Here is a 24,671-nt window from a genome sequence, read left to right on the forward strand (position 1 = left end):
GTGACGTTTTGAAATGCAGACTTTGATGGAATGCTCTGTGGGCGTCACGTTGCGTTTGCAGAGCCCCTGATGTGGCTTAACAGTAGAAACCCCCCACAAGTGACCCCATTTTGGAAACTAGACCCCCAAAGGAACTTATCTAGATGTGTGGTGAGCACTTTGAACCCCCAAGTGCTTCATAGAAGTTTATAATGCAGAGCCGTGAAAATAATAAATACGTTTTCTTTCCTCAAAAATAATTATTTAGCCCAGAATTTTTTAATTTTCCCAAGGGTAACAGGAGAAATTTGACCCCAAAAGTTGTTGTCCAGTTTCTCCTGAGTACGGTGATACCCCATATGTGGGGGTAAACTACTGTTTGGGCACATGCCGGGGCTTGGAATTGAAGTAGTGACGTTTTGAAATGCAGACTTTGATGGAATGGTCTGCGGGTGTCACGTTGCGTTTGCAGAGCCCCTGGTGTGCCTAAACAGTAGAGACCCCCCACAAGTGACCCCATTTTAGAAACTAGACCCCCCAAGGAACTTATCTAGATATGTGGTGAGCACTTTGAACCCCCAAGTGCTTCACAGACGTTTACAACGCAGAGCCGTGAAAATAAAAAATCATTTTTCTTTCCTCAAAAATTATGTTTTAGCAAGCATTTTTTTAGATTCACAAGGGTAACAGGAGAAATTGGACCCCAGTAATTGTTGCGCAGTTTGTCCTGAGTATGCTGGTACCCCATATGTGGGGGTAAACCACTGTTTGGGCACACGTCAGGGCTCGGAAGTGAGGGAGCACCATTTGACTTTTTGAATACGAGATTGGCTGGAATCAATGGTGGCGCCATGTTGCGTTTGGAGACCCCTGATGTGCCTAAACAGTGGTAACCCCTCAATTCTACCTCCAACACTAACCCCAACACACCCCTAACCCTAATCCCAACTGTAGCCATAACCCTAAACACAACCCTAACTGCAACACACCCCTAACCACAACCCTAACCCCAACACACCCCTAACCATAACCACAACCCTAATTCCAACCCTAACCCTAAGGCTATGTGCCCACGTTGCGGATTCGTGTGAGATATTTTCGCACCATTTTTGAAAAATCCGCGGGTAAAAGGCACTGCGTTTTACCTGCGGATTTTCCGCGGATTTCCAGTGTTTTTTGTGCGGATTTCACCCGCGGATTCCTATTGAGGAACAGGTGTAAAACGCTGCGGAATCCGCACAAAGAATTGACATGCTGCGGAAAATACAACGCAGCGTTCCCGCGCGGTATTTTCCGCACCATGGGCACAGCGGATTTGGTTTCCATATGTTTACATGGTACTGTAAACCTGATGGAACACTGCTGCGAATCCGCAGCCAAATCCGCACCGTGTGCACATAGCCTAATTCTAAAGGTATGTGCACACGCTGCGGAAAACGCTGCGGATCCGCAGCAGTTTCCCATGAGTGTACAGTTCAATGTAAACCTATGGGAAACAAAAATCGCTGTACACATGCTGCGGAAAAACTGCACGGAAACGCAGCGGTTTACATTCCGCAGCATGTCACTTCTTTGTGCGGATTCCGCAGCGGTTTTACAACTGCTCCAATAGAAAATCGCAATTGTAAAACCGCAGTGAAATGCGCAGAAAAAAACGCGGTAAATCCGCCATAAATCCGCAGCGGTTTAGCACTGCGGATTTATCAAATCCGCAGCGGAAAAATCCGCAGAGGACCAGAATACGTGTGCACATTCCTAACCCTAACCCTAGCCCTAACCCTAGCCCTACCCCTAACCCTACCCCTAACCCTAACCCTACCCCTACCCCTAACCCTAACCCTACCCCTAACCCTAACCCTACCCCTAACCCTACCCCTAACCCTACCCCTAACCCTAACCCTATTCTAACATTAGTGGAAAAAAAAAAATTCTTTATTTTTTTATTGTCCCTACCTATGGGGGTGACAAAGGGGGGGGGGGGGGGGTCATTTATTATTTTTTTTATTTTGATCACTGAGATATAATCTATCTCAGTGATCAAAATGCACTTTGGAACGAATCTGCCGGCCGGCAGATTCGGCGGGCGCACTGCGCATGCGCCCGCCATTTTGGAAGATGGCGGCGCCCGGGAGAAGACGGACGGGACCACGGCTGGATCGGTAAGTATGATAGGGTGGGGGGGGACCACGGGGGGGGGATCGGAGCACGGGGGGGGGGAATCGGAGCGCGGGAGGGGTGGAACGGAGCGCGGGGGGCGTGGAACGGAGCACGGGGGGGTGGAACGGAGCACGGGGGGGTGGATCGGAGTGCAGGGGGGGTGATTGGAGCACGGGGGGGTGATTGGAGCACGGGGGGAGCGGACACGAGCACGGGGGGGAGCGGAGCACTGGACGGAGGGGAGCCGGAGCAGTGTACCGGCCAGATCGGGGGGGTGGGGGGGCGATCGGAGGGGTGGGGTGGGGGCACACTAGTATTTCCAGCCATGGCCGATGATATTTCAGCATCGGCCATGGCTGGATTGTAATATTTCACCCGTTATAATGGGTGAAATATTACAAATCGCTCTGATTGGCAGTTTCACTTTCAACAGCCAATCAGAGCGATCGTAGCCACGAGGGGGTGAAGCCACCCCCCCTGGGCTAAACTACCACTCCCCCTGTCCCTGCAGATCGGGTGAAATGGGAGTTAACCCTTTCACCCGATCTGCAGGGACGCGATCTTTCCATGACGCCGCATAGGCGTCATGGGTCGGAATGGCACCGACTTTCATGACGCCTACGTGGCGTCAAAGGTCGGGAAGGGGTTAAAGCTAGGACTAGATGACAGCTTTGGATAGGTGGTGACTAGGGTTGAGCGACCTTTACTTTTATAGGATCGGGTCGGGTTTCACGAAACCCGACTTTTTCAAAAGTCGGGTCGAGTGAAATCGTCCGATCCTATAAAAAAGTCGGGGTCGGATGAAACCCGAAACCCAATGCAGTGCATTGGGCTTCCATGGTTCCCAGGGTCTGAAGGAGCGGAAACTCTCCTTCAGGCCCTGCGATCCATATTTTAGTGTAAAATAAAGAATTAAAATAAAGTATCGCAATACTTACCCTCTGACGCGCCCTGGTACCAACCGGGAACCTTCCTTCCTTAGAAACAGCATTCCAGGACCTTGCGGTGACGTTCGCGGTGACGTCGCGGCTTGTGATTGGCCGCGCGGCCGCCCATGTGACCGCTCGCGCGACCAATCACAAGCCGCGATATCACCGAAGGTCCTGGAAGGGCTGATTCTTAGGAAGGAAGGCTGCCGGAAAGAAGCAGGGCGCATCCGAGGGTGAGTATATTCCTATTAGGTATATACTCACCCTCGGACGCGCCCTGCTTCTTTCCGGCAGCCTTCCTTCCTAAGAATCAGCCCTTCCAGGACCTTAGGTGACGTCGCGGTGACTTCGCGGCTTGTGATTGGCCGCGCGAGCGGTCACATGGGCGGCCGCGCGGTCAATCACAAGCCGCGACGTCACCGCGAACGTCACCGCAAGGTCCTGGAAGGCTGTTTCTAAGGAAGGAAGGTTCCTGGTTGGTACCAGGGCGCGTCAGAGGGTAAGTATTGCGATATTTTTTATTTTAATTCTTTATTTTACACTTAAATCTGAATTCCGATACCAATTCCCGATATAAACATATCGGGAATCGGTATCGGAATTCCGATTCTAGATTCAAAAGATCGCCGACTTCATGGCCGACCCCACACAGGGGTCGGGTCGGGTTTCATGAAACCCGACTTTGCCAAAAGTCGGCGACTTTTGAATATTTTCGACCCGTTTCGCTCAACCCTAGTGGTGACATTTCCTTGAATTTGATTTGTACCTAATAATGTGTTTTTCAAAATAGCCATGATTTGAGAGAGCAATAACAACAAAAGGAAACCAGTTGGGCTGTACGACAAAACGCAGAATTGTTGTATAAAAAATTGCTATTAATCTGTAGATACTGGGTTATTTGACAGTTTAATAGCATTCTGAAGTAGCCTGGTGCCAACACTGAAAGTCCATCTGCCGGGAGGAAATTAGCTTTATTCCTCCTGGCAGCTTTGGACTTTCAGTCATTGAGGAGTGGCCGGCAAGGCGGTAGTCAACGCGCAGAGCATAATGAGTGGCGGCTGCAACCACACCCGGTACTGACTGACAGCCGGCATTTCCCAGGGGGAATAAAGTTCATTTCTTCCTGGTAGCCAGGCTCTCAATGGGGGAGTTAGGTAGCTTCAAAAAGCTATTAACCTGCAGATTAACCCCATATCTGCAGGTTAATAGCAATTTTTCACATGGCAAGTTCCCTATGATCTGTAAAATTATGCAAATTACAACCATAGAAAGGTTCCCTTAAATATCAAAAGATCATGGACATAGTAGTTTTTTCATATTAAGGGCAACAGGCAAAAAGCCTGTCTCATTAAAGACTTGATTTTTTTAATTGTTGTTGTAATAAGAATCTAATGGTTATGTACATGGATTACACAGCTAGCCAGTCACTTGGCATGGATTGACTGACAAATCAGCTCAGGCTTTAGTTTTAGTAATTAAACAGATCTGAAGAGCATCAGTCCAAGTGCTATTAATGTGCTTAGCCCCAGATTAGCCTCTCTGAAATCATGTTATTCCTGCCAGGATTCACATCCTAAATGCTAATTCTAGGGCAAACATTTTCTATTTGTCCTGTTTGTGGTTTTTTAAGCCATAAAATATACAGTACAAACATGTAATAAAAATATTAAAATAATTCATATAAAAATGTACAAACATGATCATTGAGTCGTGAGTTTGGTGTGAATCGCTGAATGGTTAATTTACTTTGTGACTTTACATTTTTATCAATTTTCCCATTTCTAAACAAGAAATTGCAAGTATATCTGCAAAGGTATTTTTGATATCGTTCATCTAATCAAATGATTGCATAGATTGTTTTACAGTGTCAAAGTGTGCCTGCTGTTATTGAGAGCACAGGGCAATATATCTGTCATTAGGGAACATTGAAACATCAAGACTATTAGCTCCATCTTATCCTTTGTCCCTTCTGGGATTCATTAATAGTTCCATTCTCTTCTTCTGTTTGGTCCATTTATAAGTGTGATGTTGGGATATGTTATGTGGGTATCATTTTGTGTATATTTATATTTTACTGATTATCATGGTGTTCTCTTGTAGGATGAGTTATTTGCCAATTGATGAATTGTTGTTATTTGACATCTGATATCAGCCCCCCCCCCCCCCCCCCCTGTACTGTTATCTCTCCACAGGGTCAGTGAATAATGTTGCTTGCTAATATGCTAATGACATGTTGACCTAGCTTGTTGAAACAATGAGCCCCTGGGACCCACCCCCCTAACCTGTGAATGAGGAGAGGGACTGGTAAATATCAGGGAGGTGACACACAGATCAGTCTTGTGTGGAATGTTGATGTGAACTCAGCACCTCAGAGAGAAGGGGAAGCATATGGATCATTTTTTATCCTCTGTCTGCTGGACTATTGGATTCTCATCTCCATGGACATTTATCCAGTTACTGAACTGCATTCAGCTTCTGGACTATCTTATCCTTTGTGTGGTGGATCATATATGAAACTTTCGTGTTTTTGCCTAAATGAAGCTTTTGGGACTGACTAAAGAAGCCTTAATTGACCTACTGGTGGGTGCTAACCAGACCACCTCCTCCCAGATGTCTGAAGGACAAGCACTGGAGACAGGGATCCCCACTCCAAAAAGCCAGTGGGTGGTGTGGTATGAAGACGAGATGGCAGTTCTGGGCCCAGGCGTCTCTCAGGAGTACAAGGAGGAGGCTGCCCACCAGGCACAGTGGAGACAAGAAGAAGTGGAGATCGAAATAGGGAGTAATGCAATGTGGAGTGTAAACCCCATGATGCGGGAGCCTGTACGGATCACCCGGACAGACTTTAAGCCACTTGATGAGGTTTCCGGAGATGTGGAGGGGTTCTTCAAGGACTTTGAGCAGCAGTGTGCTGTGATGGAGGTGCCCCACTCTGGCTGGATGCATTTGTTAGTGGGACTCCTGAATGGTAGCATGGCGGAGGCTTACCAAACCATTGACTCACAGCGGAACCGGGATTATAACATTGTAAAGCGGACTTTACTGGATTACCATGCTATCACCCCAGACTCATATAGGGCCAAGTTCCGAGACCTCCCATGCACCACGGGGGGATCGTTTAGGATGTATGCACATAAGATGTCCCAGGCATGTCGGAGATGGCTGGAAGCAGAAAACGCCTTTACTGTGGAAGATGTTGTACAGACGTTCCTTATAGAACAATTTCTTGCCAAGTGCCCCACAGAGGTACGGGAATGGGTCCGGGAGCGCACGCCATGTACCGTGGATAGAGCTGCAGCCCTGGCAGATGAAGCCCTTACTATCCGACCGCAATGGAGGAGGCTTCTGGACAATGAACCACGGCCTGCTCCCGTGCCCCAGCCCCTCCAATTATATCTGCCCTTCCACCTAGTCGCCAGCCGATGACAATCACGCCTCACAATCCTCGGCCCCAACAGTTCCGAACACGACCTGGGGGTATCACAGAGAGGAGATGTTATGGGTGTGGGCGACCTGGACATTTGCAGTCTGGCTGTCCCTCAAGGATTCAGAGGGAGCCCCATGCAGCCCCACCTTGTCCAGTGCATCCTGTACACTCCATCCCGCCTGAGGAAGAGCTACCACGACCCCCACCAGAGTGGACCACTGACCACGGCACCATAGATACCCCTACTGGAATGTTCCGACTCCGGCCTTTGTCCTTTTGCTACCCAGAGCAACAGCAACGCCACCTGCAGGACATCTCACTCAATGGATACAAAGTGTCAGGATTTAGAGACACGGGGGCATTCCTGACTATCGCTGACCCCCGTGTGGTTCGACTCGAGGCAATTTACCAGGGTTCGGGAATTCCCATTGTCTTGGCGGGGGGTGCCCGCAAATATATACAGTGAGCTTCTGTGTGTTTGGATTATGGTTGTGGAGAAAAACTGTGTTGGATTGGAGTTATGGGAGGACTTCCTGCAGATATCCTCCTTGGGAATGACATTGGTGAGTTACAATGCCAATTTATGGGAGCAGTCACCCGACTACAGGCCCTTCAAGCACTACGTCATCCAGACCACATCAGAGAGCAACCACCACGAACTTCATCAGAGTTGGTAAGCAATACGTTCGCTGCTACTACATTGAGAGAGTCTTGGGATAGAGAGGAGTTTAGGAGAGAAATAGAGGGTGACACTACCTTGGCAGCCCTTAGGCTAAGGGCAGAAACTGGGCACATGGGAGATAATGGGGATGGCTTCACTCAAGAAAATGGACTATATTATCATGTAACAAAGGTCAGTGACAGGGGCAACCCTGACGCAACGACAAGGCAACTCATTGTCCCTCAGAAGTACAGGGCACAGCTACTCCAACTGGCCCATGACATCCCCTTGGCTGGGCATCAAAGGAGGACAAGGACTGAAAAGAGACTCACTCAAAGTTTTTACTGGCCTGGCATCTCGCAGTCGGTAGCCCATTATTGCCGCACCTGCGATATGTGTCAGCGAATGCGGCATCCAGGAGCTCGACATAAGGTACCCCTGCAATCCCTGCCCATAATTGAAGAACCATTTCAGCATGTAGCTGTTGACATCATAGGTCCTCTGGCCCACCCCAGCTGGTCGGGGAAAATAATATCCTGACAGTGGTGGACTATGCCACTCGGTATCCTGAAGCTGTGGCCCTGTGCAGTAAAGGTAGCCGAGGCCCTTGTTACCATCTTTACCCGGGTAGGGTTTCCTAGTGAAATATTATCAGATCAAGGCACTCAGTTCATGTCAGGTCTGGTCCAGTCCCTATGGCATACCTGTGGTGTTCGAGCCATTCGCACCACCCCTTACCACCCGCAGACCAACAGACTATGTGAACACTTTAATGGAACCCTAAAAAATATGCTGAGGGCTTTTGTTGTAGTTGAAAAATACTGGGAAAAATACCTGCTACATCTCCTCTTCGCCTATCAGGAGGTTCCCCAAGAGTCCACAGGGTTCTCTCCCTTCAAACTACTGTTTAGCCGGAAGATCCGTGAACCTCTCACTCTTCTGAAAGAACATTTGGAGGGAGATATCTCAGACACCGGAATGCCCATCACTCCCTATGTTCTAGAGTTCAGAAACCGTCTTACCAAGCTAGCAACCTTGGCTAAAGAACATCAGTAAATGGCCCAGTCCAGGCAAAAAACCTGATATGACCGTAATGCCAGGACCCGGGAATTTATGGATGGACAACAAGTGCTCATGATTACTGCTTCCCCTTCCAACAAGCTTCAAGCAGTGTGGGAAGGCCCTTATCAGGTTGTCAAGAAATTAATGACACTAACTACGTTATTGCCCTGGACGCTAGTGGTTGACGACAGAAAACCGTCCACATTAACATGCTGAACGACTACCACGACCGATCTCTGCCTGTTCTAGCCGTCTGCCATCCCCTAGTGATACTGACGATGAGTATCTCCCCGATCTTCTCCAGGTCGCCCAAGCAGGAGGATCACTGGAACAAGTGCCCCATGGCTCCCATTTATCGGATATACAAAAGGACGATATTTTCACCGTACTAAGGCTGAGGGCTGCAGCTTTCTCCTCAAAGCCGGGGAAGACTACTCTCGCCAGCCACCATGTGGAAACCACCGGACAACGCCCCATCCAGCAGGCTGCCTGCCGGGTTCCAGAGGCTGTTCAAGGTATGATAATGAACAAACTGAAGGAGATGACATGACTGGGAGTTGTTTAGCCATCTTACAGTTCTTGGACCTCTCCTGTCCTCCTGGTCCCCAAGAAGGATGGTACAACACGATTCTGCGTTGATTACAGACGATTAAATGATGCCACCAAGAGTGATGCTTACCCCATGCCCAGGATTGATGATCTATTGGATCATCTGGCTAGTACCCAATTTGTTACCATGTTAGACTTGAGCAAGGGGTACCGGCAAATACCCCTAATGGAGGACACTTGGGAGCGCTCAGCCTTCATTACTCCATTTGGGCTTCTTGAGTTCCTGGGAATGCCCTTTGGGATGAAAAATATTCAACAGTTACAACAATGACAGGACTTTCCCTGTGCTTACTTAGATGACATTGCCATTTTTAGCACCACCTGGGAGGAACATCTTAAACACTTGGGCATAGTGCTAGACTGTATCCTTGCTGCAGAACTGACCTTTTGCCCTGATAAATGTCAAATAGGGATGGCTGAGGTGCAGTACCTCGGGCTAGAGTAGGGGGTGGGACCCTAAGGCCTGAGCCTGCCAAGGTGGAAGCCATTAGCAACTGGTGTAGACGCCAGACAAAAAAGAAGGTACTTGCATTTTTAGGAACTGCTGGTTACTATCGAAAATTTTTTCAAACTTCAGTACCTTGGCCAAACCCCTAACCGACCTGACCCACAAGAACATGCCTAGGAATGTGACGTGGACGACTGCATGCGAGAATGCCTTTTCAGCATTAAAGACAGCCCTCATCACTGCTCCTGTCTTGGCTGCCCCTGATTATAAGCGCAGGTTCCTCGTGCAGACAGATGCATCCACATTTGGGATTGGGGCAGTACGCCACTGGAGAACATCCTGTTGCTTTTTCCAGTCGGAAACTACTGGATCAGGAAGTTGGAAACAGGAACACATGGGCTACTTGCACAGTGAACAAGTCTGTATGATCATGTTCACACACCACCAAGAAACCTGAAGACACAAAAGAGAATAGTAAAACCAAAAACACTCAGTATGAGTCTCTTTTGTGTCTTCAGGTTTCTTGGTGGTGTGTGAACATGATCATACAGACTTGTTCACTGTGCAAGTAGCCCATGTGTTCCTGTTTCCATAATTGTTCTCTTGTGTCTACAAGACTGGGGAGTTCCACCACTCCTCTTGGGCTATCTGCACAAAAGCTGTTCTACCCTGTATGCACACATGGATTTTTCCTCTCTGAACCCTGTTCACACAGGTTATATACAGATGATCAGGTTTTTAAATACATCAGATAGGGATTGCATACATTAGTTAGGACTGCTCTGATAAGGGTATACCGTGAAGATTGGTAGAGCAGCTTAGTATACATTTTTTGCAAAAAACGTATCAACCAAATACCCTGTTTTTTACATCTTTTACTAGCACTTGCGGATTACTGCAACATTTTTTCAAACTGAGTGTTTTTGGTTTTACTATTCTCTTTTGGATCAGGAAGTTGCCTATGCTACTATTCAAAGGGAGTGCCTTGCCATTGTATGGGCGCTAAAAAAATTTCAGCCATACTTGTATGGCAGAGACTTTGCAATTGTTACAGATCACAACCCCCTCACATGGCTGAACCACGTATCAGGGGACAAAGGAAGATTGCTGCGGTGGAGCTTGTCCTTACAACCCTACAGCTTCTCCATCCAATACAAGCGGGGAAGCCAACACCAGAACGCCGATGGACTGTCTCGACAAGAAGAACCATAGGCTCACCAGGCCAATCTACCCCTGCCACTGTACAAGTGTCGTCCTCCGTATCACCTGTGTGTAGTGTGTATATGTATATATGTGTGTAAATATGCGCTCTGTGTATGTACATGTGTATGTACTGTGTGCATAAACATGTGTATTAATGTGTTGAGTGTCTATACATATTTTTATCTCTGTGTTGTGTATGTATACATATTTGTGTGCACATGCTATGTGTAGATACACCACATCAAAGCCCAATCTCCAGACCTGAACCTCATTGAAAACCTCTGGAATGTACAATATATACTCAAGTATAAGCCGACCCAAGTATAAGCCGACCCCCCTAATTTTGCCACAAAAAACTGGGAAAACTTAATGACTCGAGTATAAGCCTAGGGTGGGAAATGCAGCAGCTACCGGTAAATGTCAAAAGTAAAAATAGATACCACTTAAAGTAAAATTAATTGAGACATCAGTAGGTTAAGTGTTTTTGAATATCCATATTGAATCAGGAGCCCCATATAATGCTTCATAAAGTTTATGAAGCCATAAGATGCTCCATATTAAAATATGCCCCATATAATCCTGCATAAAGGTTAATAATGGCCCCATAAGATGCTCCATAAACATATTTGCCCAATATAATGCTGCACAAATGTTGATTATGGCCCCATAAGATGCTCCATAAAGATATTTGCCCCATATAGTGCTGCACAAACGTTGATTATGGCCCCATATAGACACTTGCCCCATAAAGTGCTGCACAAACGTTATGGACCCATACAGACACTTGCCCCATATAGTGCTGCACAAATGTTATGGCCCCATACAGACACTTGCCCCATATAATGCTGCACAAACGTTATGACCCCATAGATGCTCCAAAATATATTTGCCCCATATAGTGCTGCACAAACGTTGATTATGGCCCCATACAGACACTTGCCCCATATAGTGTTGCACAAACGTTATGGCCCCATAGATGCTCCTGTGACGCCCGAGAGACCGGGGTACCCAGCACCGGACCAATGGGGTCTGTCTCTTGAGGGGGATGTCACGGGTGGCTTGACCCGGTGCTGTGGCCTCAGGCAATGCACAGTGTAAAGGGTATCGTGAGGGAACAGGCACTTACTTTATCAACAGCAGGTTCTCCCAGCGGTGATGATCCTGATCCTGGATAGATGGCTATTGTCCAAATAAAAGACTGAGGCACTGAAACGTTTAAGCAGTTTACTTCAACATAAAGGGATTTACAACCAGTCCTGTCACCGGAGTCTGTATGGGAACTCTGAGTTACTTTGACCCTGCCGGGGTCTTCGCCTCTTATTGTACGCAATATCTGTGTGGCCCTGCTGCTGTATGTGAACTGGCTGCCGGCCCAATCTGTCCCCTCCGGGTCCTGGTTCGACGGGCAACCCGAGTCCTTTTATCGGCTTACCCCCTCTGGGAGTACCGCTGAACTCTGTGTCTGTTGCTGCGTCCGACCCTAGTGAAGCTGATATCACTTCACGTTTTTCCGGTTGCTGTATTATATGTAATGAATACAGCCACGGATCCGGTATCCGTCTTTGCGCCTGTTCTGGGTAGTGATTAATGCTACCCGGTTCTCACAATGTCCTTTTTCTCTATCCCTCTTCTCCTCATGCCGGTGATTTGGGCTTGGAAACCGTCATAGGGCTGTTAGAAATTCAGCTGTATGACCTCTCACTTTCAGCTCCTTAGCCCAACTGCCCAACTGCCAGTTCTTCTCTCAGACCAGAATGGATCAAGGGGAGTCTCTGGAGCTCCCCCTTCTGGCTGGAGGAGGTAGTGCAGTCTTGCTATTTTAGTATTTGTATTCAGTGTCAGTAACTATATTTGTGGCAAATACCTCTAGGGGTGCCACATTCCCCCTTAGTTAAGAACAGTACTCCGGGACTGTGGGACGATAACATTTTGAAATAACAATTAATATGTACAGAGTCTTAAAAATGAAAAGTTACAAAAACCACTCAAGGAAACAAAAATAGAGTTCTGTAAAAAGTCACTTCAAATAGCGTCCATTAATACAGTTCTATCCTTGAAGGTACTAGGAAAGGCACTGCACTTTGTGTCCAGGAATTTAGTTCCATTTTTCCAACGGAGTTATCAATATAACGTCTAAAGAAAGTTCAAAAAGAGCAAAAAGCAAAGTTCAAAAAGCAGTCTTTCCGGAGCTTTGATTTAGTGCCTCCGGGCTGATAAAAAGTTCAAGAATATGCAAGAAGTTCATACAGACAAGTCTCTGTAGGTACTGGGCTTAAACGTTGCAGAATGATAACAATGACTATAGTTTTATAGTTGGTAATCTGCATACCTGGCCGGTAATTGACCCTGGGTACTACGCTGTGATCTACGTAACAGCGGTATCTCTCCATGTGGTGTACTACTGTCTACTGCGGATGTAGTATCTGCCCGCTCTGCTAAAGAAAATTCCACGACTATGGAGTTGGCAAGTCCACCGTGAATGGGATCACTCTGATCAGGAATCTGTTCTTCCTGGCCTGGAATCTCCTGTAGTACGGGGTCAGCCTCTTCCTGTCTTGGGACTTCTGGTATTGGGTTCGGTGTTGGGTAAAAGGCCACCATGGGAACCACTACTGCACCATGGTATGTTAGTAGGGTTTGGGGAAAGTCTCCTATACAGGTGTGATACATTTCCTCTTCTTTTTCCTTTACTTTTTGGACCTGCATGGGTTGAATAACTTCTGGTTCTGGCTGGACAACTTCTGTCTCTTTCAATGCTTCTGGACATAATTTAAGATTGTCTCTTGACACTAGTACAGATGATAAGCCCCCGTTTTTGCTAATGAGACACATTTTAGGATTATCCATTCTTGTTGGTAAAACTGTGTAGGGTACGGCTTCCCACCGATTGTCTAGTTTATTGGTTCGACGATTTCTCTTGAGCACTTGGTCACCCGGTCTTAATGGGGTCGCTAGAGCATTCTGGTTGAAAGTTCGCTCTTGTCTTTCTCTAGTTTGCTGAAGGCTTCTTTCCACACTCTCTTGCACTTGGCGATACTGCTTTTGCCGTATGATATCCCAATTGGAGTCTTGGACTTCTGCGTCTGGTTTCAGAATTCCCATTTCTAGATCGATTGGTAATTGGCCGGGTCTTGCACGCATAAGGTAAGCTGGGGTGCAATTGGTGGAACTCACCGGGACATGATTATACAGATCCACCAAGTCAGGCAATTTCTCTGGCCATTAATTCCTTTCTGCCTCAGGTAAAGTCTTTAGTAGTTCTATTACAATATGGTTCATCTTCTCGCATAAGCCGTTTGTTTGTGGATGATAGGCCGCCGTCCGGATCTTTTTGCAACCATACATATTACAGAATTCTCTGAAGATCTCTGATTCAAAGGCTGTACCTTGGTCGGTGAGAACCTGTTCCGGATATCCATGGGGTCTACAAAAGTACGTTTGGAACGCTTTGGCTGCTGTTTTTGCTGTCAGATCTTTTACGGGTACTACTACCAAGAAGCGTGAATAATGGTCCACGATGGTCAAGGCATAGACATAGCCGGACCGGCTTGGTGTCAACTTCACGTGGTCCATGGCTACAAGTTCAAGTGGTTGTTTGGTGATTATGGGCTGCAGTGGTGCTCTTTGGTTCTTTTGATCGTTTCTTCTGAGGTTGCACGGGCCACAATTTCTGCACCACTGTTCGATTGATTTTCTCATCCCGACCCAATAAAATCTTTCTCTTAGAAGTACTTCTAACTTTTTCCAACCGAAGTGACCAGCACCATTATGGTAAGCTTCGAGGACCATCTTGACATCTTGTTTAGGCACGATAATCTGCCAAACCAATTCATGTGTTTTCGGATTGGTGTACCTTCTACAGAGCTTCCCTTGATACAGGAACATTTTGCCTCTCTCTTTCCAGAGTTGATGCGTCTCTTCTGGGGCATCCTCATCGGGATATGCACTTTGCTCAGTTAACAGTTCCTTCACCAACTTCACAGCCGGATTGCTGTCTTGGGTGTCAGCCCATCTATGGTGTGCTAACGGATTAAAATTCACCTCTTGTTGTTTCTGATAGATACTTGACTGATGATGTTTTGCCTTGGGATGATGGAAGGCTGGTAGTTCAATTTCTTCAAGCTCCCCCGTTTCTTCTTCTACATCTCTCAAGTGTGACATCCGGCATAGGGCATCGGCATTTCCATTCTTGCGACCTGCTCGATACTTGATCTTGAAGTTGTAATTAGATAACCGGGCTATCCATCGCTGTTCTAACGCAACTAATTTGGCTGTGTCCAGGTGGGTCAACGGATTGTTGTCAGTATAGACAATAAATTCTGCAGCAGCCAGATAGTGTTTGAAACGTTCAGTCACAGCCCAAACTACTGCCAGTAGTTCCAATTTGAAGGAGCTATAATTTTCTGGATTTCTTTCAGTAGGTCGGAGCTTTCTACTTGCAAAGGCGATGACTTTCTCCCAACCTTCTTGCTTTTGTGACAGCACCGCTCCTAGTCCCACATTACTGGCATCGGTGTAGAGGATGAAAGGTTGATGGTAATCTGGGTATGCCAGAACCTCTTCTCCGGTTAGTGCCTTCTTTAGTTGTTCAAAGGAGTCTTCCCTTTCATCGTTCCACTGAAAAGGAGGGTTTCGGTTTGAAGGTTTCTTCGTCTGCCCTACCAAGGCGTCTTGCAAGGGTGCTGCCAATATGGTAAATCCTTTTATAAATCTGCGATAGTAACCCACCAATCCCAGGAATTGCCTCACTTCTTTTGCGTTGGTAGGTCTTGGCCAATCCCTTATGGCGCTTATTTTCTCGGGATCCGGTGCTACTCCCTCCGAACTCACGATGTGTCCCAGGTACTGTACCTTTGGCTTGAGAAGGTGACATTTGGATGGCTTGATTTTCATGCCATACCTGGATAAGGCTTCGAACACTTCTGCCAGGTCTATTAAGTGTTGTTCGTAAGTCTTTGAGTAGACGATCACATCATCTAGGTACAGGAGGACGGTCTCGAAGTTCTTGTGTCCGAGGCAGCATTCCATCAGCCGCTGGAAGGTACCGGATGCGTTGCAGAGTCCGAATGGCATGCGATTAAATTCACATAGACCCATTGGTGTGGTGAATGCCGTCTTTTCCTTATCTCTCTCAGCCACAGGGACTTGCCAATACCCGCTTGTTAAGTCTAAGGTGGAAAAATAATTAGCAGATTTCAAACCAGTCAAGGACTCTTCTATCCTAGGCAAGGGGTAGGCGTCTTTATGGGTGATGTTATTAATCCGCCGGTAGTCTACGCACATTCTCATAGTTCCTTCCTTTTTTTTGACAAGCACTAGAGGGGCCGCCCAGGGGCTACAGCTGTCTCTTATTACCCCAGCCTGTTTCATCTCCCTCAGCATATCTTTTGCACATTGATAGTGAGCGGGCGGTATGGGTCTATATCTTTCTTTTATTGGGGGATGGTCACTGGTGGGGATTGTGTGTTCTACCCCTTCTATCCGTCCGAAGTCCAATGGGTGTTTACTGAAGACTTGTTCATATTCCGTCACTAGCCTATACACCCCTTGTTTTTGATGGGTAGGGGTTGAATTTATGCCCACGTGTAGCTGTTGACACCAATCCTCCAATTCTCCGTCTGAGCCGTTGCCTTCCACCTGACAGGTTGGTTCTAAGGGCTCAATGGTTGTGATGGCATTGTTGTCAACAGTATATAGCTTTGCCACTGTAGCATACCTTGGCAAAGTGACCTCTTCCTCTCCACAGTTCAAAAGTCGTACCGGCACTCGTCCCCGGTGTACCTCGACTACCCCTCGTGCTGTGAGTATAGTGGGCCTGCTGTCGGTGTACACTGGTTCTATTAAGGCTTGATAATCTCGTCCCTTAGTAACAATGGCTGCTCTACACCATACCAGCATTTCTGTTTTTGGTGGGATTACAATAGATGTTGGATCACTTACCCTCACACTGCCGATTTCTCCACCTGCAACTTCTACCTGTTGCCTTAACATCAATACTTTTATTTCCCTTTGGAGAACTCTCTGCTGGCAGGATTGGGCAGTTTCAGCAATTTGCTGTAAGACAGAAATAACTTCGGAAAAGCAGTTCTCTAACACATTCATTCCTATCAATACAGTTGGTTCACAGTTCCGCCGGTCAACATCAACAACAATTATACCCTGTTTCTTCAGTTCTACTTTACCAATCTTTATGGTCATCTCCCTGAATCCTAGTTTCGGTACCAACTTACCATTACTGGCCCATATATCTAGTTCAACATCAGAGGGCCCTTTATCAATATCTGCATCAGCCCAGTACCTCTTATAAAGGATATACGGTATAGATGAAATCTGGGAACCTGTGTCCAGCAAAGCGTTGAGGGGAATTCTGTCCAGCACGATAGGGATAATGGGTCGTCCTCCGATGTACCTGTCGTGCCAGGGTGTTGGGCCTTGAAAGTTCATTCCTGCGAAGCGGCCCGCATTCACAGGGGATTCCCGTTTAAATCACAATCTCGTGCAAAGTGGCCTGGCTGCAGGGAACGGCGGCAAATGGGCTGTCCATCCGGTTGGTAGCGGTCGCGGGGTCGTCCTCTCCATGTCGGGTATCTCCGGGGTCTCATCCATGGAACATCCTCTCTACGGTTTGCAAACTCTATCTTGGGTCCTCTCATCTCCTGCATGGTTTTAGCCATTGAAGCAAAAACATCAGTTAGAGTCAAGCTTTTGTTGAAGAGCCTCATTAGTACTGGGCCCCAGGGGCTTAGCAATGGCCCCGGACATAGCTGATGTCACTGGCACTCCCTGTTGTTGAGGTGCCTCTGCCATAGGTTGCGCAGGATCCTGATCCCGAGGTGCCTCTGCCAGCTGGAGACGTATAGCGCTCTCCTTTAATTGAGCAAATGTCAATTCAGGGTTCTTAAAAACAAGCATGCTCACATGCCCCCGGTGAGAAGGGGTGTAGAGTCCCTCAATAAATTGATCTCTTAGCAGTTTATCCGCTCCGGTGTTAAAAATGGGTTCAGCCAGTGTAAGTGATTTAAGGGCTTCCTGCAGGTTTAAGGCAAAGTCTCTCACGCCCTCATTAACTTTTTGTTTGCAATTAAAGAATCGTATTTTAGCTTTGCTGCTGGCAGTGGTTTCAAATGTAGCTTTTAATCCAGCAAATATGCGTTCAACAGTGCCTTTTAGATCAGCTGCCCATGCTGTGACTTCTCGCTTAGCATGGCCACTTAACTGCATCATCAGGAGACTAACACGCTGAACTTCACCCACGGGGAACATGTTAAAATGGGCCAGCATCTTTTCTCTGAAATCGTCAAGGGTATTAGGCTCACCTTCATACATTGGAAGCCACGGGCCACCTGGGGTATATGGCATCAGCACCGGCATGATGGGCGCCACTCCTTGCACCGCTGCGCTACCAGATGCTCTATCGACACTCTGTCTTTCAGCTGCATTAGTGCCGCCGGGTGCTGCGGCGTCTCCGTGCTGCGACATACTGTGCCCCCTTAGTTAATCCGGACCCTTCCGGTCCTCCGCTTCCGTCGGGATAGTGTAGATTCGTTCTGCTGTGCAGCAGGATTGGTTTTCCCCTTGCTCTGACGTCAGAGCGCTCAGCTTGGTGCCGCCCACAATGACACGCCCCCTGCTGCTCCCGCCCGCCGCGCGCTCTGTAATGGCGGATTCTGAAGTTTTTCAGTTAGACTGGGGCTCAGGTAATGGCGTAGCTCAATTAACAGTCTCGCGCCTAACGGTTATGAGGTGATTACCTCAGGGGATGGCGGCCATCTTTACTCCATTATAACCAATGGGGAAAAGTCACTTTCAATAGTTTTTAATGGGAAATGGAATTTTCTTTAATAAAGTCAATTTTCACGATTTTTCATCCAAGTTTTCAAAGTTTTGGGCTCCAATCACGGCACACAATACCCGGTATATGGGCTGGCTCTATCCTGTTCGTGACGCCAATTGTGAGGCCCGAGAGACCGGGGTACCCAGCACCGGACCAATGGGGTCTGTCTCTTGAGGGGGATGTCATGGGTGGCTTGACCCGGTGCTGTGGCCTCAGGCAATGCACAGTGTAAAGGGTATCGTGAGGGAACAAGCACTTACTTGATCAACAGCAGGTTCTCCCAGCGGTGATGATCCTGATCCTGGATAGATGGCTATTGTCCAAATAAAAGACTGAGGCACTGAAACGTTTAACCAGTTTACTTCAACATAAAGGGATTTACAACCAGTCCTGTCACCGGAGTCTGTATGGGAACTCTGAGTTACTTTGACCCTGCCGGGGTCTTCGCCTCTTATTGTACGCAATATCTGTGTGGCCCTGCTGCTGTATGTGAACTGGCTGCCGGCCCAATCTGTCCCCTCCGGGTCCTGGTTCGACGGGCAACCCGAGTCCTTTTATCGGCTTACCCCATCCGGGAGTACCGCTGAACTCTGTGTCTGTTGCTGCGTCCGACCCTAGTGAAGCTGATATAACCTCACGTTTTTCCGGTTGCTGTATTATATGTAATGAATACAGCCACGGATCCGGTATCCGTCTTTGCGCCTGTTCTGGGTAGTGATTAATGCTACCCGGTTCTCACAATGTCCTTTTTCTCTATCCCTCTTCTCCTCATGCCGGTGATTTGGGCTTGGAAACCGTCATAGGGCTGTTAGAAATTCAGCTGTATGACCTCTCACTTTCAGCTCCTTAGCCCAACTGCCCAACTGCCAGTTCTTCTCTCAGACCAGAATGGATCAAGGGGAGTCTCTGGAGCTCCCCCTTCTGGCCGGAGGAGGTAGTGCAGTCTTGCTATTTTAGTATTTGTATTCAGTGTCAGTAACTATATTTGTGGCAAATACCTCTAGGGGTGCCACATTCCATAAAGATATTTGCCCCATATAGTACTGCACAAACGTTGATTATGGCCTCATACAGACACTTGCCCCATATAGTGCTGCACAAACGTTATGGCCCCATACAGACACTTGTCCCATATAGTGCTCCACAAACGTTATGGCCCCATACAGACACTTGCCCCATATGGTGCTCCACAAACTTTATGGCCCCATACAGACACCTGCCCCATATAGTGCTGCACAAATATTATGGCCCCATACAGACACTTGCCCCATATAGTGCTGCACAAACGTTGATTATGGCCCCATACAGACACTTGCCACATATAGTGCTGCACAAACATTATGGCCCCATAAGATGCTCCATACAGACCCTTGCCCCATTTGCTGTGATAAAAAAATCACATACTCACCTCTCCGTCGTTCAATATTCACCTGCTCCTCATTCCGGCGCCTCTCCATTTTCAGCATCTTCTGCACTGATATTCAGGCAGAGGGTGCGCACTAACCACGTCACCGCGCCCTCTGACCTGAGCGTCACTGCAGAAGATCCCTGCTTCCACGGCGCCGGCATCTTCTTCCTGTATTGAGCAGTCACCGTTACCGCTCATTACAGTAATGAATATGCAGCTCCACCTCTATGGGAGGTGGGGCCGCATATTCATTACTGTAATGAGCGGTACCATGTGACCGCTCAGTACAAGAAGAAGCTGCCGGCGCCGGGAAGCCAGAGACCTGCAGGGACTGCGCCAGGAGCAGGTGAGTATAATTAGACAGCCCCCGCTCCCCCTCTCCTGCTGACCCCCGAGTATGACTCGAGTATAAGCCGAGAGGGGGACTTTCAGCCCAAAAAGGTGGGCTGAAAATCTCGGCTTATACTCGAGTATATATGGTAATCAAGGGGATGATGGATAGTCAAAAGCCATCAAACAAAGAAGAACAGCTTAAATTTTTGCCCCTGAAGCAGTATGAAAGACTGGTGGATAGCATGCCAAGATGCATGAAAAATGTGATTAAAAATCATGTTTATTCCACAAAATATTGATTTCTGAACTCTTCTTGAGTTATACATTAGTATTGTTGTTATTGTTTCTAAATAATTATGAACTTGTTTTCTTTACATTATTTGCGGTCTGAAAGCACTGTTTTTTTTTTTAATTTTGACCATTTCTCCTTTTCAGAAAAAAGTGTATTGCCTGGAAATTCGGAGACATGTCGTCAGACATGAACAATTTACATTTTACTCAAAAAAATACCTATACAGAGAAAAATCAGGCAAACTGAACATTTTGCAGTGGTCTCTTAATTTTTTGCCAGAGCTGTAAATGTGTATGTGCTGTGTGGAAATACATGTGTATGTATTTGATGTGTGAATATAAATAATTGTGTGTATGTGTTGTATATGCATATTTGTGCGTGTGTGTGCTGTGTATCTATACATATGTGTATAAGGAGCATTCACTTACTTCCTGTGGACAGAGAGCAATGAAACTTGGCACAGTTATTTTTTTTTTGGAAGTGCATTTGAACAGCAAGGTTGATTGCTGTTAAGGGAACTAGAGAAAAAAAAAATCTATAAATCTTCAGCATAGCGAGTATGAGCGAGCTGAGTGTGGCCTGAGCGCAAGTGTGAACGGCGGTAAGTGTGACTTGTGATTCAGTGACTTTGGAGTCAGGGAGTTTCCAAGGGAGGAATTACTGAATTGCTGTCTGTTTCTTATTAATACTTTGTATTTATTTTTTATTTTTTTTATTTAACTTTTCTGTCTGGTGCAATCCCCATTAGGAAATGTGCTCCACTCTTGTTAATGCCATCCAGTGCACATCTTGCCACATGTATGCAATCCTTGAGCAGCCGATCGAGGGTGCATACTGCTGTGCGAGATGTGAGCACGTTGTGCATTTGGAAACCCAGATTCTGACTCTAAGGCTTCTTTCTCACTAGCGTCGGAATCTCCCCGTCGCAATGCGTCGGGGAGAGATTCCGACGCTAGCGTTTAACGCTTTGCACAATGGGTGCAGCGGATGCATTTTTCCAGCGCATCCGCTGCCCCATTGTAAGGTGCGGGGAGGTGGGGGCGGAGTTCCGGCCGCGCATGCGCGGTCGGAAAAAGCGGTCCGTCGGGAGAAAAAAACGTTACATGTAGGGTTTTTTTTTCCCCGACGGTCCGCCAAAGCACGACGCATCCGTCGCAAGACGGATGCGAAGTGTGCAAATCCATCGCAAATGCGTCGCCAATAGAAGTCTATGGGGAAAAAACACATCCTGCAAGCACTTTTGCAGGATGCATTTTTTCTGCAAAACGACGCATTGTGACGGACTTACAAAAAACGCTAGTGTGAAAGTACCCTTAGTGTGCAGCTGGCAACACTGAGATCCATAGACAATATGGAGAGGAGTCTTCTGCTCACGGAGCAGACGCTCAATGATATAGATGAGGCGGGGGATGGTAGGATGGAGCTGCAGGACGATGAAGTAGCAAGCTGGGTGACAGTTAGGAAGCGGGGTAGAGGGAAGAGTGCCAGGGAGGCTAGTCCTGATCTGGAACACCCCAATAAGTTTGCTAAGTTGGCAGATGAGGGGGGTGACAGTACAGGGGTACCACTGCTGCAGCCAGGCATGTCCTCTGAAAGCCGGAGGAGTGACTGCTCCAGTAAGGAGGGAAATAGAAGAGCAGGGCAGGCCAGACAGGTGCTGGTAGTGGGCGACTCAATTTTTAGGGGAACAGATAGGGCAATCTGTCACAAAGACAGGGATCGTCGAACGGTGTGCTGCCTTCCTGGCGCTCGAGTCCGACACATCGCTGATCGGGTGGACAGATTACTGGGAGGGGCTGGTGAGGACCCAGCGGTCATGGTGCACATTGGCACAAATGACAAAGTTAGAGGTAGGTGGAAGGTCCTTAAAGATGATTTCAGGGAATTAGGCCGCAAGCTGAAAGCAAGGACCTCCAACGTGGTATTTTCCGAAATACTGCCTGTACCACGTGCCACGCCAGAGAGGCAACGGGAGATTAGGGAGGTTAATAAGTGGCTCAAGAATTGGTGGTAGGAAGGAGGGGTTTGGGTTCCTGCAGAACTGGGCCGACTTCTCAGTTGGCTACAGGCTGTACGCTAGGGACGGGCTGCACCTCAATGGGGAAGGTGCAGCTGTGTTGGGGGAGAAAATGGCTAGAAGGTTGGAGGAGTGTTTAAACTAGGGATTGGGGGGGAGGGTATTCATTTTATAGGAGGGGAAGATAGTGCAGATAGAGACCTGGGCACAAATAAGGAAGTTGGGGGTGGCGGTGGCATGGGGGGGTGGGGTTAGAATAGTTAATTTAAGAAAGAATAGAGGTACAGAGAGGAACATCAAGTGCATGTATACTAATGCCAGAAGCCTCGCCAACAAAATGGACGAATTAAAACTAATGTTGTTGGAGCATAATTATGACATGGTGGGGATATCTGAGACATGGCTGGATGAGAGCCATGACTGGGCTGTTAACTTGCAGGGCTATAGCCTGTTCAGAAATGACCGTACAGATAAGCGAGGGGGAAGGGTGTGTCTGTATGTAAAATCGTCCTTAAAACCCATCCTGCGTGATAATATAGGTGAATTTAATGAAAATGTAGAATCCCTGTGCGTGGAGATAAGGGGAGGGGGAAAAATAATAAATTACTGGTAGGGGTTTGTTATAAATCTCCAAAAATAATGGAAGCAAATAGATGAAGCTGCGACTCAAGGAGAAGTCATTATTATGGGGGACTTCAACTACCCTGAAATAGATTTGGGAACAGAAACCTGCAGTTCCAGCAAAGGTAATCGGTTTTTCACAACTATGAGAGACAATTACCTTTCACAACTGGTTCAGGACCCAACAAGAAGGGGGGCACTGCTAGACCTAATATTAACCAACAGGCCAGACCGCATATCAAATATAAGGGTTGGGGGTCACTTGGGGAATAGTGATCACAAAATAATAAGTTTTCATGTATCCTTTAATAAGATTTGTAGTAGAGGGCTTACAAGGACACTAAATTTTAGGAGGGCAAATTTCCAACGGATGAAAGATGATCTTGGTGCAATTAACTGGGACGATATCCTGAGACATAAAAATACACAAAGAAAATGGGAGACATTTATTAGCATCCTGGATAGGACCTGTGCACAGTATATACCGTATGGGAATAAACATACTAGAATTAGGAAGAAACCAATATGGCTAAATAGAGCTGTAAGGAGCGCAATAAGTGATAAAAAGAAAGCATTTAGAGAATTAAAGGAAGTAGGTAGTGAGGAGACATTAAATAAATACAAAAAAATAAATAAATTCTGTAAAAAGCAAATCAAGGCAGCAAAGATTGAGACAGAGAGACTCATTGCCAGAGAGAGTAAAAATAATCCTAAAATATTCTTTAACTACATAAATAGTAAGAAACTAAAAAATGATAGTGTTGGCCCCCTTAAAAATAGTCTGGGTGAAATGGTAGATGAGGATGAGGAAAAAGCCAATATGCTAAATGACTTTTTTTCATCAGTATTTACACAAGAAAATCCCATGGCAGACAAAATGACTAGTGATAAAAATTCCCAATTAAATGTCACCGGCTTAACCCAGCAGGAAGTGCGGCGGCGTCTAAAAATCACTAAAATTGATAAATCTCCGGGCCCGGATGGGATACACCCTCGAGTACTGCAGGAATTAAGTACAGTCATTGATAGACCATTATTTTTAATCTTTAGAGACTCCATAATGACAGGGTCTGTACCACAGGACTGGCGTATAGCAAATGTGGTGCCAATATTCAAAAAGGGGACAAAAACTGAACTTGGAAATTATCGGCCAGTAAGCTTAACCTCTACTGTGGGTAAAATCCTGGAGGGAATTCTAAGGGATGCTATACTGGAGTATCTGAAAAGGAATAACCTCATGACCCAGTATCAGCACGGGTTTACTAGGGACCGTTCATGTCAGACTAATTTGATCAGTTTCTATGAAGAGGTAAGTTTCGGATTGGACCAAGGGAACCCAGTGGATGTAGTGTATATGGACTTTTCAAAAGCTTTTGATACGGTGCCACACAAAAGGTTGATACATAAAATGAGAATAATGGGGATAGGGGAAAATATGTGTAAGTGGGTTGAGAGCTGGCTCAGGGATAGGAAACAAAGGGTGGTTATTAATGGAGCACACTCGGACTGGGTAGCGGTTAGCAGTGGGGTACCACAGGGGTCAGTATTGGGCCCTCTTCTTTTTAACATATTTATTAATGACCTTGTAGGGGGCATTCAGAGTAGAATTTCAATATTTGCAGATGACACTAAACTCTGCACGGTAATTAATACAGTGGAGGAAAATTTTATATTACAGGATGATTTATGTA

Source organism: Ranitomeya imitator, chromosome 5, assembly GCF_032444005.1.
Source record: "Ranitomeya imitator isolate aRanImi1 chromosome 5, aRanImi1.pri, whole genome shotgun sequence".
Lineage (NCBI taxonomy): Eukaryota > Metazoa > Chordata > Amphibia > Anura > Dendrobatidae > Ranitomeya > Ranitomeya imitator.